The 15280-nt window shown below is 40.6% G+C and overlaps 1 non-coding gene and 1 pseudogene across 1 annotated transcript; both read right to left on the reverse strand.

Annotated features, from left to right (window-relative positions):
- Positions 1 to 7633: 7633 nt before the first annotated feature.
- LOC111816946 lies at positions 7634 to 7736 on the reverse strand. Its single transcript, XR_002821251.1, has one exon. It is a non-coding gene; the product is annotated as a U6 spliceosomal RNA (small nuclear RNA).
- Positions 7737 to 8484: 748 nt separating this feature from the next.
- Positions 8485 to 11651, reverse strand: LOC101570054 (annotated as a pseudogene).
- Positions 11652 to 15280: the final 3629 nt, after the last annotated feature.

Consider the following 15280-nt stretch of genomic DNA (forward strand, 5'->3'; position numbering starts at 1 on the left):
TTTTCTTTTCTTTTCTTTTCTTTTCTTTTCTTTTCTTTTCTTTCTTTCTTTCTTTCTTTCTTTCTTTCTTTCTTTCTTTCTTTTCTCTCTCTCTCTCTCTCTCTCTCTCTCTCTCTCTCTCTTTCTTTCTTTCTTTCTTTTGTATTTTAGTAAGGGTCTACAGGGTCTCACTATGTAGATGGGACTCGTAATGATCTGCCTGTGTTCAGCCTCCCAAGAGCTGGGATTACAGGTGTGCACCACCACATCCAGTCTCAAATTGCTAGTCTCAGCATGCTCCAAGGACAGCGCCAGCACGGCACACTGGGGATTCAACCCTGGCTGCTGATTCTGCCTAAGCAGGTGCTTTAATCCGCTGAGCTATTTGACTGGCCCTGCTTCTGGGTCTTAACAATTTGTTTTTCTGAGTATGAATTAATCTTGAGATGTACTTCAGACTGCGACCCCATTCAGTTATTTTTATGAATAACTCTGTAGTCTTTGGTACATCCTCATTGAAATGAATTCAAATAATACAAAAACACACTTAGAGAAAAAATTTAATATTACTTGCCCTTTTCCCTCCTAGAGCAAACCACTACTAATTTTTTAAGAAACATTCTATCAGGTCTCTATCTGAATACATGCACACATATAAGTATGTGAATACAATGATATAACACTGGCATTTTACTATGAATGTAGTTCTATGGTCTGCTTTCTTCTTTCAACCATATGTTGTTAGAAGAAAGGTTTCTTCTTGGGCCATTTTCCTAGGTGTGCTAAGAATACAGAACATTTCTCAGGGTAATGCCTGCATTAGGCTTGCTAACTGCTGCAGTACGTGGGGGGTTCTCAAGTTCATAGCATGGCGGCACATGAGTATGAGCACATCAGCTGTGCTGCCCACAGAATATGATGCCAGCCTGCTGTGCTCCGATGCCAACCTGCTGTGCACAGCGTCCATCTGACTGGGGCACTGTCCCTGTGCTAGCTGAGTCACACATGCTCCTGTATCACAGGAAAAAAGGCCTTTTGATTTGATCCAGAATCTTGGTGTTTTTTTTCATCAGCTACGATACATAACAAAGACCATGTAATAGTTTATAATTAAGGCAAAACCAAATTATATGCAATACTCACTTTCATCTATGTACAATACAGGTGGTAGGATTTAGATCTATTTTTATTTATTATTGTTATTATTTTTTAATCTTTCTGAAAATTTATTTGGTACAAGGTCTTGCTAAGCAGCTCACACTCATAGTGATCCTCCTGTCTCAGCCTCCCCAGTGCTGGGATTGCAGGCATACACCACCACACTCAGTTTTCATGGCTGGCACAGTGCATGGGATTCCAGAACTGGGGGTAGTTGGGATCGAACCTGGGTCTTTGAGCTTGGCTTACATTGTCAAGCTATCTCCCCAGCCATAATTTAGATCTAAAACATCCTCCATGTGTTCAGAGGTAGAGCTTTCGGAAGGTGATTGGATCACGAGGGTACGATATTTGTCAGTGGATTCATCCATTAATGAGATCCCAGTTGAATGTTCTGTTAGAAAGCAGGTCCTGGCTGGAGGTGAGTTCTTGGGACTGGACTTAGAAGGATTGGATAGGTTGTCTTGCCTGCCACCCCCACCCCCACTGATAAGCCAGGACCCTCACCCTCACTTTAAGACTCACTTCCTCATGGTTCCAAGCTGGGGCCAAACCTCAGAAACAACTCTACTCAACTTTGTATCTTGGACCCAAGCCAAGGCAAAACCATAGGACCTTCCCTTCTGAGAACATTGAAAGCCCCCACAGACCTGACCCTACCTAGATTAGCTTTCTCTTGGCTGTTCCAGCCTGCAAACACCCTGTCCTAAAAACTCTATAAAATCTCCTTCCCCTTTTACTTGGGGCTGTCTCAGTCTGCTACACAGCCTTCCCACTTGCTCCTACCTCCAATAAATCTTCTTGTGTCAGAGTGCCTGACTTGGTGATTCTGTGTGGGTCTAGGCTCTAATATTTGGTGCTGAAACCCGGGAGAGATGCCAAGGCTCCTGCCAGTCCCTCCTGACCAGGGCCTTGCCCAGGTCCACCACCAGCCCCTCTGAGCAGACTGCAAGCCTTGGGCCTTGCTTGCTGACCTAAATGCCCACAATACCTAAAACTGTGAGTATTCCCTTGTCACTTGTTTAACCTCCCATAAATTACAAACCTCTCCCATTGTCCAACTTGTTAGTAGAGGGGGAGACGAGAAGGGCCATTTCTCTCTCAGGGCTCTCTCTCCAATTACTCACACCCTGCCCCTATTCAATCTTGTCTCTCATCTTCTCCCTCCTATGTCTCTGTTATTTCCCTCCTTCACTTACCTCATTCTTTCTTTTGGACTTAACCTTCTCCAATACCACATGGCTTTCCTGGCCTCCCTGCCCACAGTCGACTTCTTCAACTTTATTGATGACAAATGTCTTCAAGGCTCCTTCCCCAACTTTAGCCTGGATGAGATCTCTTTCTGTACTTTCATTTTCTTTTTCCTTCTCGATGTGTCTTGGAGATAAATATCATTCCCCAGGGGCTTGTTCCTGGCTTCCTGCCTCTTGGCCTCACAGCCTCATCTTGCAAGTCATGTGGACACGCCGAGCCACTCCTTCCCTTGACTTGACTTCCTCTGTGATCTGGGATGACTGATTGGAGGGCTTTGGTCCCTCATTCCTTTTGCAGGTCTCCTCAGATGATATTTGCCTTCACACTACTCTCTCTCTCCTTCACCCTCTTCTGCTACTTCATCACTCTGGGTAGTCTCCTCATCAAAGTGGGTAACACCCCATCTGCCCCACCCACCCACACCCCTGTTCTCTCTTGTCTCAAATTGGTCCTCAAGGGACCCCTCAGACTGTCTGAGGTCAAACACAAATGCCTCATCTTTCTCTGTCAGACTGCCTGACCACAATGCAAGTGGGACAATGGGACTACCGGATCCCCACAAGGGAACTCTTAATTATGACACCTTCGTTGATTTAGATAACTTTTGTCAATGCAGTGGGAAACAGTCTGAGGTACCCTATATCTTCACTTTCTTTTCTCTCTGCAATCATCCTGAACTCTGCCTATTATGTAGTCCCCAACAGATCCTACTAGCAAAGGCCCCCACCAGACCTCGATATGACCCTTTCCCACTGACCCTTTTATTCCAGATCCCCTAGACTATCTTCGTTCCCTCATGCCACCAGCCACCCCCATATCAAGCCCCATTCACAACCTCAGCCTTTGACCTCTCTGGTCGTAGACCCTCCACTGCCCTATACCAACCACTCCTCCTCTCCTGAAGGACTTGCCCCCCCCCATCTTGGCTCTCTGTGACCCCTCATCAACTCTCCTCCACCAACCCCAGCCAAATTTTACCCTCTCCTTTCCTCCCAAACTATCTCATCCCCTATCTCCCCCTTCATCACACACCTGCTCTAAGGGCTTAAAACCAGCCACCCATAAGCTTAGGTCAAGACTATTCCCTGTTTCTCAGGTGGCCAGAGCTGAAGGACTAGTCAATATCTACCAGCCCTGGTCCCTTCTCTACCTCTCCCAGATTGAAAAAAGACTGGGTCTTTCACCACAGACCCCATGCCTCCATAAAGGAGTTCCAGTATCTCACCCAGGTTCATCAGATGACCTGGAATGATCTCTATGTACTCCTCTCCTCCACCCTTTTGCCTGAGGAAAAGGAAATGCATGGCTGCCCAGGCCCATGTGGATGAAACCCCTCACACTGATCCTACCTTTCAGCTGGGCACACAGACATTTCCCTGAGAGGACCCCCAGTGAAATTACCAACCAGATGGTCAAGAGTCCCAAGCACGTGACAACATGATCCTTTGTCTATTGGCAGGATTCAAAAAGGCAGCCCTCAAGGCCATCAACTGGCAAAAACTTAGAGATATTAGTCAATAGACAGATGAAAACCCTGCTGCCTTCATGGCTGGGTTCACTGAAGCCCCCATCTGATACACCCGCTTAAGTTCCACCACCCCTTGAGGGAGAGCTGGTCCTTAACAACCACTTCATTTCTCAATCCTTCCCTGATATGAAAAAACTCAATCACCTTGAGGAGGGCTCCAACACCCCCAATGAGATATTCTCAATCTGTTCTTTAATGGGAGAGAAGAACAAGAAAAAGAGGAAAACCTTGCCCTCACCAAACAAAAAGATCAAATCTTGGCAACCGCCCTGACCAGACTCAAAAACCCTCTTCAACGTTGTTGCAGTAAGACCCCATCAGGTCCATGTTTCAAGTATAAGCAGGAAGGCTACTGGGTAAGGTTGTGTACAAACCCATGACCCCTCCCCCACCCTTGTCTCGGGCCTTGCCCAATTTGTAAATTACCAGGTCATTGGAAGGTGGATTACCCCTCCACACAGCGGGAGGGACGCCCCCTTCCACAGATCCACCCAAGCCAGACATCCCTGATGGACCTGCTGGGGCTGGCTGGTAATAATTGAGAGGGCCCTGGATTCTGATGAAATTCATCTTACATCTCAGGAGCCCAGAATAATTCTTCATGTGGCAAGGAGTCTGTTTCCTTCTTATTAGGTTGGTCTATTCTTTCAAGTTATGCTGGCCAAACATATCCCTCAAAAATAACCATTGTGGGCATCAAGGGCATTCCCCAACAGCCTAGGATGACAGGTCCCCTGCCCTGCCTAATAGGATCCAGACCCTTTGCTCTTTCCTAGTGATGCATAGGTGCCCATCTCCCCTCCTGGGGCACAATGCTTTCTCTAAATTACAGATCACCCTTTCTTCTCTCAAATCCCTCACCCTGATGGCCTTGTTTCCCTTGAGCTCACCATATTCCACCCTCTACCCAGTTGCCCCTGAGGTCTGGGGCACTTCCCACCCCACAGTGGCTCTACAACACTCCAAAGTGTTTGTGGTTCCAAAAAACTCTAAAATTTTTCCCTGCTGACTCCAACTTCCTATCTCACAAAAACACTGCCTAGATATCAAGCTATCAACATTAGGCTCCTCCAACAAAAACTCCTTATCCCTATAGGTTCACCATATAATACCCCCATCCTGCCAGTGGTCAAGACCAATGGCTCTTACCATCTGGTCCAAGACCTCCCCCTCATTAACTCTGCCATTTCACTGGTCACTCCTGTGGTTCCTAACCCTTATATCCTCCTCAGTCACATTCCTCTCAATACTACTCATTTCTCTGTCCTGGACCTAAAAGACGCCTTCTTCACCATTCCTCTTCATCCTTCCTCTTACTCCCTCTTTGCTTCCACCTGTGAAGATCCTGTGATCCACATCACCTCCCAACTAACATGGGCAGTCCTATCTGAAGATGTCTAGGATAGTCCTCATTACTTTGGCCAAGCTCTTATGGCCGATCTTGCCACCCAGGATATCTGGCCCAGCCACCTGCTCCTGTATGTGGATGATATCTTATTCTGTAGTCCCTCCCTCACACTCTCCCACCAACACACAGTACTCTCACTTAACTTCCTGACTCAGAAGGGGTACTGGGTCTCTAAATTTAAGGCCCAACTCTCCCTTTCCACTTTGTGATATTTGGGGTTCCAGCTCCCCATACACCAGGGACTTCACTCTCCATCATAGAGAGGCCCTTTACTATGTAATTCCCCCACCACAGAAACACAAATACAGTCCTTCCTGGGATGCATGGGGTCCTTCTGCCTCTGGATCCTGGGGTTTGCCCTCCCGGCATGACCTCTCTATGAGGAAATCTGAGGACACCCTGAAAAGCCCCCACCAGCCTAGGGGTCATCCTCCAGGCTTTGAATGATTTAAGAGACACTGTCCTCCAGGCATGAGCTCTTGCCCTTCCAGACCCCTCACAGCCCTTTCACTTTCATACTACTGAAAAATAGGGAATAACAATCAGGATCCAGGGACAGAGACAGGGCCCAGATCTCATTCCAGTGGCTGACCTTTCTGAACAACTAGACTTACTCCATCTTCTCTTGGCTCACTCCCCTTCTAGGGTGCCTCACAGGGCTTGTTATTGTGCCCATGATAGCTCCCCTGCTTCATTTCCCTCATCCACGATACTGTCACCAGATTAACAATCCAAACTTTTATTTATTTATTTATTTGCAGAACTGGGGATTGAACTCAAGCCCTTGCACTTGCCAGGCAAGTGTTTGTTCTACTGAGCTATCTCCCCACCCCAACAATCCAAAAATTTTAAGCAAATGCTTCTCTCAGACTACTCTTACCAGACTCTAGCCCAACAGAAACTGACACAAGACTACTGTACACTTTCCTCTGACTCCTCCTCATACCCAGATTCTGACCCCTCACAACCCCCAGCCAGTAGGAAGTAGCCAGATGACTTCAGTGCCCTCTTTCCTATCAAACAGAGTCCAAAACGATAAGTCAAGACCCTTAAAACCACAAAAACAACTCTGCCCAACTTTGTATTTTGGGCCCAAGCCAGGGCAAAACCACAGGACCTTCCTTTCCTGGAACATCATGGCCTTACCTAGATTAGCTCTCCCTTGGCTGGTCCAGCTTGCAAACACCCTGTCCTAAAAATCCTGTAAAATCTCCTGTCCCCTTTTGTTTGGGGTGGTCTCAGTCTGCTACACAGTCTTCCCACTTGCTCCTACCTCCAATAAATCACTTTTTTGTGTCAGAGTGTCTGGCCTGGTGATTCTGCATGAGTCTAGGCTCTAATACCCACCACCTTCATCCTCTGCCTTTTGGCTGCCATGGTTGAGGAATCTCCCTGGTAATGTTCTTTCACCCTGCTGTTTCTTCCTTGGAGCCAGCACACTGTGCATGGACTGAACCCTCTGAAACAAAAACCCTTCTTTTTTTATTTTTATTTTTTAAAGAGCATAAAATGGTAAAAAAAAAAAAAAGAAAAAGAAAAAAAAGAAAAAAGAAAAGAAAAGAAATGATATAAAATTTCAATTAACAAAGTAATAGGAATTTGGCAGTGATTATTGTATTGCATAATGTTATCTTCAAATTAGTTGTTTAGGTTATCAGATATAAACATGAAAAATTTATTTCATTTTATTTATTTTACTTTTAAAGAGTAAAAACAGCAGAAACAAAGACAAAAAGAGCAACAAGTGGCAGTGCACATGATACAGAGTTTCAAAACAAGAATAAAAATTTAGCAATGGTTATTATAGTACATATTTTCATTGTTAAAATCTGTTGTTCAGATTAACAGATATAAGTAACACTAAACTGATCAAATAATTAATTAAATTTTAATGCTTACTTTGAATAAAACTTTTTCTTATCCTTTTTTCTTTAGGTTTTTAAAATTTATTTTAAAGAGAGAATATTAATTGATAAGACACTAAAAATGGTCCACATTTATAAGATGAGGGGTATTCCACCGTGGTTTTTGTACTACACTTTCCTGCCTTCGATGGAGTTGCTCAGACCATGAGCTAATCAATGTGAAAAAACCCTGCAAAATTAGTAAAAGAAAAAGAAAGAAAGAAAGAAAGAAAGAAAGAAAGAAAGAAAGAAAGAAAGAAAAGAAAAAGTTATGAGAAATTAAAAAGAAAAAAAATTTAAATTTAAGCATTAACTACTCCTTTCAATAGATTAGCAGAAATCAGCAGTACAATTATCTAAACTATCCTGCATATACACATGAATATCTTTTTCCCTTCTTTCAAAAATACAGAGCACTGCATGCGTTTGTGTGCCCTTCTTGTGCAGGGGCCATTCCAATCTTCTCTGTATCATTCCAATTTTAGTGTGTGCTGCTAAAGCAAGCACACCTCTTCTTTTGTATTGTGAGTGTTGTGTATTTTGCCCCAGAGTCCAGAAAGTAACTAATAAAAGATTTAAATAATTTTTCATAGCATACATATACTTTATGTATGCTATATATGTGCTGTATTTTTTTTTCTTGGACATATTCTCCCAGATTACCCCTGCTTCTTTTCTTCTCTCCCTTCCTCCTTTCCCTTTTGTCCCCTGCTCCTTTCCTTTTATATTTTGTGCAGTGCTGGAATAAATATCATCATGTAAGTATTCTTGTACACTCACACAGTGAATTTCTCCTGAGGGTAAAGTCTAGAAATAGAATTGCTAGATGGAGGGCTATTCTCATTTCTATATGTACTGCTCTTAGGAAGTATGAGGGCACATTTTTCCAAACTGTTCTTAAAGGAACCTGTCCTTGGTATAATGCAAATTTCACAACTCTTTTTTTTTAACATTTCTCAAATTTTATTTTAAGAAGATGTAGTTTAGAACAGTCTCAAAAATGTGAACAACTTAGGAATAAGTATTTTGTAGCAAAGGTACAACTTCTTTTTTGACATCATTTTTTTTTAAAGATGAGGTCTCACTACGTAGTTCAGGATGGCCTTGAGCTCACTATGTACCCCAGGATTATCTCAAACATGAAGCAATATTCCTGCCTCAGTCCTCTAAATGATGGGATTACAGGTGTGTGTACCATGTCTGGAGCAAAGGTGCAAGTTCCATTTGGAAAATTATAAAACTTTTCTTAAAGACTACTGAAGATAACCATGGGAATCTCTTAAATATGACTTATGCGAGACACCAGTCTGGGATTTTGCCAACAGCTTTCTTAGCTGTGGTTTTGTTAACAGGTTCTTCATTTGTGAGATAAATCTGGGAGGTAAGTCTGAAGTCTAAAGCTGGGGGAGCCAGTTCTATGAGCTTTGAGGGCATGTCTCCAGGTGGTGGTGTTGTGGTAATTCTGCCAGTTGTGATTTCTGAAAAATCATGGGTGGGATGTTGGCTTTGTCTAGGGAAAGATGGTGGCTTGTTTCTGTTTCTCTTAGTGATACATTATGAGGCAGTTTAGGAAGTACTCTGGGTTCAAGGGCAGACTTTGAAGAACTGGTTCTTGCTTGTTGCAACAGTCACTCAAACTGTGAGAAGTCTGTCTTGAAGATGATGGGCCCACATGGTTAGCCCTAGTAGCTGTGCCTTTGTGTGGGCACCATGAGGTAGTGGGCTGGATGGGCTGGACAAGGTTCTCTCTAGTCTGGGTAGGATGGGAGGAAGCTCTCCTTGGATAGGGGTGGAGTTGTCACCAGACATCTGGGTGCTTAGAGGGAATGGTAAAGGCAGCCTAGTTGGACATTTCCTGGTGTTCTCAAGAGGGAGGAGGGAGCCTCTGAGGGTTGGTGACATGGGTGAGGCTTGCTCATAGAATCAGACGTCTGGCTCCATAAGAGAGTTATTGCTTGTCCCATGGAGTGCTGAATCCTGGCAGTGCCAGTTTGTCCTGCTGGAGGAGTACCAGAAGCTTTGGGGTTTGGGTGGGCGCTCTTTCTTGACTAGGCTTGGTTGGTCATTGAGGTCATCATCACTTTCATTCATCTCCTCCTATCAAAATTTCTACTCATTCAATATGGATGGGAGGGTTAAATTTACCATGTTTAGTCTGGGAAAGTAGATCTTCATACCTGGTAGCTTTGAGTCTCTGCTATGTCCATGGCAGTTTCTTCAGCTTGGTTCACAATGTCCACAGTGGACTTGCCTCTGAGAAGAAGCTTCAAAGACTTGTGCCTAGGGTAGGCCAGATAGTTTAGAGGATTAGTGCCTGTTTAGGCAGACACAGGGATTGGGGTTCAATCCTGAGTGTGCCGTGCTGGCCCAGCCCCTGGGGCTCAATGAGACAACAATTGAGACTGGGCATGGTGGTACACACGTATAATCCCAGAACTTGGGAGGCTAAAAATAGGAAAATCACTGAGTCTGATCTGTGCAGGGAAACCCTGTAGACCCTGTACTAAATACATTAAAAAAAAAAAGACTTGTGCTCACTATACACAGTATAGTAGTGGGAGCTTTATTTCTCATGAAGACCTTCTTATCCAGGTTCCTACAGTTTTGTACAAGGACTCAACAAAGTGCAAAGATATCTGGTTTGCAATTCATGTGCTAATATCAAGGGCCATCTCCTTGAGCTCCTGTCCAGCTTCCAACAATGGTTCTATTAGTTTTGCCCCATTTGCATAGACTTGAATTAGAACAAGTCTCTTCTTTGGTATTTGTCAATACTAACGTCCACAATAGACAATCCTGCTCTAAATCTCTGGATTTCATGGCTTTAAGAAATTCATTCAACTTAGTTGATAAGGAGGAACAGATTTTCCTTGAGAATCTATGGTCTACATGCTTTACAGTGATAAACTCTCTTTATATAGTTGTATCACTTGAGAGATCAGGTTTTGGTGAGGGGCTGGATAATTTGCTTCCATAGTTTCATTAATAATATTGTTTCCTCAGGTGGATCACTATGAGTCCAATCTAGTTTTGAGATCCTGAACACCCTGTAGACCCTTCTCTAAAATATAATAATAATAATTTTGTTTCCTATGTTCTTGATCAACAAGAATTCAGAAGTTTTTTTTATTTGTGTAGTGCTAAAGACCAAATGTGAGAAAGATGGATGCCCCCCATTTGTCTGTGGATGCCAGAATATTCTATACAAGTCAAAATATTCAAGTTGGTTGAAAACAGTATGGATTCTGACAAACCACAGTTGCAGCAAAAATTTTTCCAAGAAAGCCACTTGACATCTTCCGATGACTTTCATCAGAGCTTTCCAAGCTGTTCTCTCCAGTCCTCTGCTTACCTCGAAAGGCCATGTGTGGGGTCTCTGCTATTTGTCAGTATTGATATCTGTGCTACATAATCCCACTCTTTCTGTCTGAAAGTGATACATCTTGCTATGTGATGTCAACTCAAAGAACTTCTTGTCCTCAGCATGTGGTTTTGCCTGGCAGGTAAGCAGGTTCAACTTGAATGAATGCCTGTTAGAAGCTGCATATGAGATAGTCAGAACCTATCCTTGATGGAACACTTCCTTCTCTGTCACATTTTCTGGACCCCATCACTTCTCTTTAGCAGATACCCCTTCTTTTTACTGCTGTACTCCTTATCACCCTGGAGCTGATGCAGTCTGCATTCTCCTTGCCAACTTTGGGAATTTTCTTTCTGATCAAGCTGAAGAGAGAGTTTTACTAAGGCTCAGAATATAGTTAGATGTTGTTTCTCTTCATCCTGGGTCTGTTTTATGTTATATGAGCCAGCAGCCAGTTTTTCAATGTATTGTTTCAAGTTATTAAATGTTTTCAAACCATCTTCAAAGAAAATGTACTGTGTGCAATACCTAATAAAATTCTGCTGCAAGACTTCTAGGAAGATGTCAGAGTGATAAGCAGCAATAAATCAGCTTCTTCAGGATTCAGAATCCAAACAGTGGAAAATAACAAATTGGGGAAGAAAAGAAGGACCAAATTGGATTCTCAGTACCAGGAAGAATCTGAAAGAAAAATTGGAGTCCACAGACAAAAAGGAAGGGATGATCTATATTTTCTCTCTGTCACCTGTGTTGTGGTATGAGAACGGAAGACTGAATTTACAGAAGCATAGTAAAAGCTGGTGACTTCAGAAACCTTCGGAGAGCAAACTACCAATGGAACATAGCAGTGGACAATGAATGCTATACCAGAAGGTGACTCCAGTCTAAATGGCTGCCACATTCTCTGGAGAAAGGGCTTGGAGGGACATCACTCTAGGAAGGAGTTACCTGAACCTTGGACTCAGAGAAGCTGTGTGTTGGCTTTATTTCAGTCAGGGCTCCCTGTGTTAAAATCCTATAGGACTGACTGGGTGAAGGACAACCATAGCAGATATACATGGTCAGGGAACTGTGACCAGGCTGTTAAGAGACACCCAGAGTGTTAAAAACTAAACAACCCAAGTTCCACCTTTATGAGCAAAAGCCAGGATTGATTTGAATTTCTGTGGATTTGAAAGTCCCAGAATTATCACTCTGCCTTAATTTTACTGACAGCTTCCTGGGATTAGCCAGCATTAATCTGGACTCTGAATGCACACCCTTGTATACCAGAAAGAGTAGGGCCACACTGCCATAAAACTATAGATCTCCAGAAGATAACCACAAGCTTAAAGTCACAGAGAAATTTGTCTTTTTTTCCCTCTGCTTTTGGTTTTTTGTTTGTTTGTTTTGCTTGCCTGTTGTTCATTTTTTGTGAATATGAACATCTACTTTAATACTTTTTTGTTGCTCTTTTTGCTTTCTCCTTCTTTCCTTCCTTCCTGTCTTCTTTACCCATTTCCTGAGGCTTGCATAATTTTCCTTTGTCCTTCAGTCTTGCTTCTAATCTTTTCTTCTTTCATTTCTTTGCTTTGTCCTCTATTACTTCTTCCTCTCATGTAAAATTGCCCTATTGAGTAGATATTTATTGTATATAATTTTCTGATTTATCTCAGATTTTGTTATGTATTTGCACATCTCACAAATTATTATTTTTCACAGTTTGACATTTTTAGTCTGTAATGTTATTTTTATTACTGATTATACTACTTTAGCCATGATGACATAGTTGTGATCAACTGATCTTCTTCATATGCCAATGCCTACTGTCTCAGAGTGATAAAAAGTATACGACAGAGATGATGAGCATAATGAAAGAAATTGTTAGTGAATCTAGAGTAGATGCAGATTTTTTAAAAATAGAGTAGCTTATGAAAGACATGGGGACCATGACTACCCAACATAGAAAAGACATGGATTCCATAAATCATACTCATATAATTATCCAGAGTATTAAAATTCTATTGAAAGAATAGTTAGCAGAGTCAACCAATGTGAAGATAGACTATAAGATCTAGAAGGTAGGTTTGTGGTTGTCAATCATCCAAAAAAACCTTGTTAAAAATAACAAGGGACTATGAAAAATCAAAATAACAGCTTCTAGGCAATTTTAAAAAAGGCGAATATAAGATTGGTTGCAATCAGTTAATTGATTCAATTAATTAATTTAATGTACAGTCAGAAGATAACACAAAATGCATAAAAAACCTATTCATAGAAGTAATATCAGAAAACTTTCCAAGCAAAGAAAAAAGAATTTGACATGCAGTAAATGAAACATGTAGAACTCCAAATAGTCATAATCAGAAAAACACTACACCAAGGCACATAATAGTCAAAATTCCAGAAATTCTACAGAAGAACAAAATATTAAAAACTATTAGAGAGAAGAAGCAATTTACCTATAAAGGAAAACCCATCAGAATCACAGCAGATTTGTCAACACAAACCCTTAAGTCAAATAGAGTATGGAGTGAAGCATTTTAAGTCCAAAAAGAAAACAACTTCCAGCCCAGAGTGATATACTGTATGAAACTGTCTTTCAAAATTGATAGGGAAATAAAATATTTCCATGATAAAAAAACACCTGAGCACCTGAAGAAATTTGTAACCACCAAACCAGTATTCCAAAAAGTTCTAAAAGATATTCTAGAAAAAAAGAATAATGACAATTCCAATAATTTCAGTTGAATGAATCCAATAGGCAAGGCAAGCAATTAAGTAGAAGGAAAAGAAATCAACAAAAAGAAAATAATATAATGAAAATGATAAGCCAATACCTCTAAGTTAATATAATAATCAATGTGAATAGTGTCAGTTCACCAGTCAAAAGTAATAGATTAGCAAAATGGATCAAGAAACAAGATCTAAAAATATTCTGCATAAAAGAAACATATTTAGCTCAAAAAACTTTATAGACTGAAAATGAAGGGATGGAAGACAATACTCCATGCAACCAGAAACTAGAAAAAAAGCAGGGGTGGCTATTTTATTTGCAGACAATGTGGAATTCAAGCCAAGATTTAGAAGAGATAAAGAAGGATATTACATACTTGTTTAGGGAACAATCCAAGAGGAAGAGATAACAATCATAAATATGTATGCACCAAATACCAGTGTACCTAACTATATAAAATGAACTCTAATAGATATGAAAAATCGATGAACATGAATACAATTGTTATAGGGGACCTTAATATTACATTGTCACAAATAGGAAGGTCAACTATACATAAAAAAGCAACAAAGAAATATCAGAGCTGAGCCAAACCTTTGAATAAATGGACTTAGTATATATCTACAGGGCGTTTCACTCAATAGTTAAATACACACTCTTCTCAACAGCACATGTTCCTCCAAAATAGGCCACATATTAGCTCATAGAACAAGCTTATGTTAAATGCAAAAGAAGTGAAATTATCCCATATGTATTATCAGGTCATAGTGGAATGAAATTGAAAACCAGTGTCAAAAGAAGCCACCAAAACTATATAAGCACATGAAAATTAAATAATATCCTCCCAAACAACCAATGAATCATTGATGAAATTTAAAAATAAATTAAAAATTTTGTGCAATTAAGTTATAATGCTAATATGACATTCTAGAGCTTATGGGACACAATGAAAGCAGTCCTATGAGGGAAATTTATAGCTGTGAAATCCCACATCAGAAAAACAGAGCAAGCTCAAGTAAATAATATAATGTTGAACCACACGGATATAAAAAAGGAAGAGCAAGTTAAACCTAAATCTAATACAAGGGATGATATTATAGAGATAGATCAGAAATTAATGTAATTGACACTAAGAACCTAATTAAAAGAATCAATGAATTGAAGAGTTTGTTCTTTGAAAGACTAAGTAAATACACAAACCTTATTAAAACAAGGAAATAGCCAAACTTATCAAAATAAGGAAAGAAAATAAATATTCAAATCTTGCAACTAAGAATGAAATGAGTAAAATCATACAGGGCCTAAGAAATTCAGATGATCATCAATATCTATTTTGAGTCCCTGCACTCCATAGGATTGAAAGTTCAGAAGAAATGGTCAGATTCCTAGATACATTTGAATTAGGAAAGCTGAATTGAAAAGACATAAAAATTCTACATAGTACTAGTCAATGAATTTGAAGAAATAATTTTAGATCTACTATCAAAGAACAGCTCATGTCCAGAAAGATTCACTAATGAATTCTGCAAGAACTTTAAAGAAGATATAACATTAGAACTCTTCAAATTCTTCAATGAAATTGTAAGGGAAAGAATATTCCCAAAGTTTTTTCTGGAAACAAGCATTACCCTGATAGCAAAACCAGAAAAGGATACAAGAGAATTATCAGCCAATCTTCTTAATGAGCTATAGGCTAAACTCCTGAATAAACATCCTCAGAAAGATACTGGCAAACAGAATGCAACAAATCTCAAGAAGATTATATGTCATGACCATGTGGGATTCCTCCCTGGAATTCAGGGATGGTTCAATATACACAAATCAATAAATGTAGTACACTACATTAACAGAGCCAAGGGGGGAGAAAACATGTGATCATCTCAATAGATGCAAAAAAGCATTTGACAAAGTCTGGTATTTATTCATAATAAAAAGAAAATTTGATTTTAAAATATATTCTAATTTTTAAATG

Source organism: Octodon degus, unplaced genomic scaffold (assembly GCF_000260255.1).
Source record: "Octodon degus isolate 3935 unplaced genomic scaffold, OctDeg1.0 scaffold00003, whole genome shotgun sequence".
Lineage (NCBI taxonomy): Eukaryota > Metazoa > Chordata > Mammalia > Rodentia > Octodontidae > Octodon > Octodon degus.